Below are 5,142 nucleotides of genomic sequence, written 5' to 3' on the forward strand. Positions count from 1 at the left end.
GATTCTAGAATTCATGACGAAACAAGCCACTGACCCCTTGATTAGATAGGTAATAAATTCAGTACAAATTGAAACATATTTTTGACATAACCAATGATGTAATGCAATACATGTAACAGTAATTTTTTTGGAATTTTTATAATGAACAGACCCTAACATTTGTGATAAAAGGAAAGATGACATTCAGTACAAAGGCTGTTGTTAACTTTGTCTTGTACAATAGTTTTATCACTATTTTGTATGAAAACAGATATGCTTAAATTTGTGACTAATTTGTTTATGATAAAATAATGTAAGAAAACATTCTAATGAATTGGTAATTGTTATATTGGCTGAGGATAATAATATGGAAATTAATGTAGATATATGTATTTATACACACTTGTATATATGCACACAGATCTGTCACTCCCTATGCAGTTAATAGTTTGAAATTGGTTTAGGAATTGGTGGCTACTTCTGCATCTCTACATAATATAAACATATATATATATATAAACACACACATATACATACATATGCAAACATATATATATATATCCACACTTATGTGGATATACAGATAAAAATATATCTTTCTATATTGGGTTCAAGAAATTAACTGCATAATTACAGGCCAAATATTTGAATACATGATAAGGAAATGTGTGTTGTTATTTTTGTTTTTGTTTCTCCCTGGAATTTAGAGAACAGATTCAAACCCCAGTTAAAAAAAAAAATCTTTTAGGATGTAACTTTCAGCTCAATATAAGGGAACATTTTCTTACTATTAGTGCTCTCTAAAGCTGTAATGTACTAACCGTCACTTGAATTCATTGTCACTAAGTGTTCTTCAACCATATTACAGATTCGTGATTATTTAGAATATTGGAGAAGTCTTCTGTTCATTTTATTTTCAGATCCAATGAACTTTCTTCTCTTTTCATCTTTCAGTCCCCATTCTCCTGTTTTCTGATATTTGACATTGTAGTCTATTCTTTCTTGCTGCATGTACTCCTTTGGATTTTTGTGATACCATTTGTGATATCATGGTTCTTTTCCTATCTTCAATTCAATTGAACAAATTTTTATTAATTACATATTTTGTTCCAGGTACTGTACTATGCACTGGGGATACAGTTAAGTAAAAAAAAAAAAGACATCTCTTGCCCTCAAGGAGCTTATAATCTAATTGAAAAATGCAGTACACAAAATAAAGCTGAAAACCAAGAGGAACCGCAGGGGCACCCTGTACCATGGCATGATGTTTCCAGAGTTGTAAACAAAGCCATCGATGGGAAAGAAAGTTAGCTGGAAAATCCAGAGTACAAAATAAAGGAAGGTTTTCATAGGTCTTTATTGTTCCACCCTCCAGCCTTGTGGTTAGAAGAGAGATGGAGGCAACTGTGAAAGGTGAGAAGTATCAAAAGTTAATTTAATCTGCATCCTAATGAGATTTTAAATGATTAATATCTTTTTGGAGAGGTATGACATTCCATGGAGGGGAAACCAAGTGAAGTTGCTGTCGGAAGAGTAATGCCTGTACAACTTCTCAATATAGTGTATAGCAGTTGTGTGATGTACTTCCCTCTCCTCTCCTGTCCTCTCCTGTCCCATCCTCTCCTCTCTTGTCCTCTCCTCTCAGCATTTTTAATACCCATTTTCTTCTCTCTATTGGCACTATAACCATTTTAATTCAGGCTCACATTATCTCTTACCTGGACTAATAGAAATAGCCTCCATATAGCCAGTCTGACACATCTTTAATTCATCATCTACATAGCTGACAAATTGACATTTCTAAAGCTCGGGTATGACCATATCTTTCCCCTTATACAAGAAGCTTCAGTAGCCCAATTGCCATTAGGCTAAGATAAAAACTAGTTTGGCATTTCAAATCATTCACATTTGGCTCCAGGCTATCTTTTCGGAGTGATTTTAAATTACTTTCCATTATGTATTCTACATTCTCTCCAAGCTACCCTTTTTTTCCTGTTTCTCAAAATCAGAATTCTATTTCCCTCCTCCATACCTTTGCATGAACTGCCCTTTGGACCTACAGTAAACACCCTAATGGCCTTCATATTGTTGAAACTATGGCTCCCCCTAAGGCTCAAGTTCAAGTACCACCTCTTATATGAGACCTATCCTTAACCACTTCAGTACTCTACCACTATTCTCTTTTTGCCCTCAAAATTATTTTGTTTTGATAAGAATAGGAATGGGAACTAGACTTCTGTTTCTACTTCTAAAGGGTACTCTTTAGATGATGAAATTCTTTCCAATACTTTCTCAAGTTCTCTACAATTTATAATCATAAACACTTTCCTAGAGCACTGAAAGATTAAGTAACTTCTCCAGAGTCATTCAGCCAATATGTGTCAGAGGTGAGATTTTAACCTAGGTTTGCCAGGCTAGCCAAATCTAGCTTTTTATGCATTATTGTCTGTTGCTTTCCATGTCATTTTCATGTATTTTGTTTTATATTTATTTCATGTAATAGGATCATAAACATTTAATTTGAAAGTACCTTGGAAGCCATCTACTTCAACTCTTCCTTTTTTATACATGAGGAGACTCAGGATCAAAGAATACAGTGAGCTGCAAAAAGCAAGGTCTCACTGAAACGAAGTGAAAGAGGTTAGAATCAAATTGAGTGCTATAGAGTGCAGCAGCAGCCCTTCTCTCTCCGCAGTGGTCAGCTATGACCCCCCGACTCCCCAGAAACCATGTCAAAGGGACCCGCAGTTGGCATTGATCTTGGCACCACCTACTCCTGTGTGGGAGTCTTCCAACATGGGAAAGTGGAGATCATTGCTAATGACCAAGGAAATAGGACTACCACAATCTACGTCGCCTTCACTGACACAGAATGTTTAATCAGTGATGCTGCAAAGAATCAAGTTGCAATGAACCCCACCAACACAGTTTTTGATACCAAATGTCTGATTGGTCGCAGATTTGCTGATGCAGTTGTACAATCAGACATGAAGCATTGGACTTTTATGGTGGTGAATGATGCAGGCAGGCCTAAGGTCCAAGTAGAGTACAAAGGGGAGACCAAAAGTTTCTATCCAGAGGAAGTATCTTCTATGGTCTTGACCAAGATGAAAGAAATTGCTGAAGCTTACCTTGGGAAGATGGTCAAAAATGCTGTGGTCACAGTACCAGCCTATTTCAATGATTCCCAACATCAGGCCACCAAAGATGCTGGAACCATAGCTGGTCTCAATGTGCTTCAAATCATCAATGAGCCAACTGCTGCTGCTATTGCTTATGGCTTGGACAAAAAGGTTGGTGCCGAGAGAAATGTGTTGATCTTTGACCTTAGAGGTGGTACTTTTGATGTCTCCATTCTTACCATTGAAGATGGCATCTTTGAGGTCAAGTCCACAGCTGGGGACACCCACTTGGGTGGGGAGGATTTGACAACTGAATGGTCAACCATTTCTTTTGCTGAGTTCAAGCAAAAGTACAAGAAGGACATCAGTGAGAACAAGAGGGCTGTTCGCCGGCTCCGCACTGTTAGTGAACATGCAAAGCATACCCTCTCTTCCAGTACCCAGGCCAGTATTGAGATTGATTCCCTCTATGAAAGTATCAACTTCTATACATCAATCAACTGAGCCTGTTTTGAAGAGCTGAATGCTGATCTCTTCCGTGACACCCTGGACCCTGTGCAGAAGGCCTTAAGAGATATCAAGCTAGATAAGTCTCAGATTTATGACATCGTCCTGGTGGGTGGTTCCACTCGAATTCCCCAAATCCAGAAGCTTCTGCAAGACTTATTCAATGGCAAGGAGCTCAATAAGAGTATCAATCCTATTGAGACTGTTGCTTATGGTGCAGCTGTCCAGGCTGCCATTTTGTCTGGAGATAAATCTGAGAATGCGCAGGACTTGCTGTTGTTGAATGTCACTTCTCTTTCCCTTGGAATTGAAACTGCTGGTGGAGTTATGACCATTCTGATCAAACGCAATACCACCAACCCCACCAAGCAGACACAGACCTTTACCACCTATTCGGACAACCAGCCTGGTGTGCTTATTCAGGTTTATGAAGGCGAAAGAGTGATGACAAAAGATAACAATCTGCTTGGCAAATTTGAGCTCACAGGAATTCCTCCAGCTCCCAGGGGTGTTCCTCAGATTGAAGTAACATTTGACATTGATGCAAATGGCATCCTCAATGTTTCTGCTGTGGATAAGAGCACAGGCAAGGAGAGCAAGATCACCATCTCCAATGATAAAGGACATCTGAGCAAAGAAGACATTGAGCGTATGGTCCAGGAGGCTGAGAAATACAAGGCTGAGGATGAAAAGCAGAGAGACAAGGTGTCTTCCAAGAATTCCCTTGAATCTTATGCTTCCAACATGAAAGCAACCATAGAGGATAAAAAACTGCAAGGCAAAACTGGTGATGAAGACCAACAGAAGATCCTTGACAAATGCAGTGAAATAATCAACTGGCCGGATAAGAACCAGACTGCTGAGAAGGAAGATTTTGAGCATCAGCAGAAAGAATTGGAGAAGGTCTGCAACCCCATTATTACTCAGCTGTACCAGAGTGCAGGAGGCATGCCATGAGTCATGCCTGATGGGTTCCCAGGGGTTGGAGCAGCCCCATCTGGATCTGCTTTTTCTGGACCCACCATTGAAGAGGTCGACTAAACACACCAGAAAGAGCATTCTACACAGCTTTCCAAAAATTGAAGGACTCAAATTTGTAGCCAAGGCAGTAGCGGTTTAGAAGTAACATTTAAGCTGCTGTATAAATCTGGGCATTCTGAATACTTGAATGTGTGCAGAGGGAGAGAAGTGAACAACATTGCACTTCATCAGTATTGTAAACAAGTGGAAATGCAATTGTCTTGGAGAATAAAATCTATTTAAAATTGGCATCATAAAAAAAGAGAATCGGGGGTGGAGCCAAGATGGTGGAGTAGAAGCAAGACCTTCCCACAGCTCCGGCTTCCACCCTCCCCAATCCATGTAAAAAGGGGACTCTAAAAAAACTGTGGCGCTGCAGAAGCCACAAAATGACACAGAGAAGCTAACCTCCCGCTGAGGACAGCCCGGCAGGCCGGCAGGAGTCCAGCGCAGTCCTCTGGGAGCTGAGGCCAGCCCCACACCGAGGCTTTAGCCCCAGGGTGGGCCTGACCAG

At 40.0% G+C, this 5,142-nt stretch overlaps 1 pseudogene; it reads left to right on the forward strand.

Moving 5' to 3' along the window:
• The first annotated feature begins 2,708 nt into the window (after positions 1–2,708).
• LOC138176336 (heat shock cognate 71 kDa protein-like) lies at positions 2,709–4,649 on the forward strand (annotated as a pseudogene).
• Positions 4,650–5,142: the final 493 nt, after the last annotated feature.

This window comes from Petaurus breviceps, unplaced genomic scaffold (genome assembly GCF_028583685.1).
Source record: "Petaurus breviceps papuanus isolate PSGF00001 unplaced genomic scaffold, PetGlider_PUasm1.0 86696, whole genome shotgun sequence".
Taxonomy (NCBI): Eukaryota; Metazoa; Chordata; class Mammalia; order Diprotodontia; family Petauridae; genus Petaurus; species Petaurus breviceps.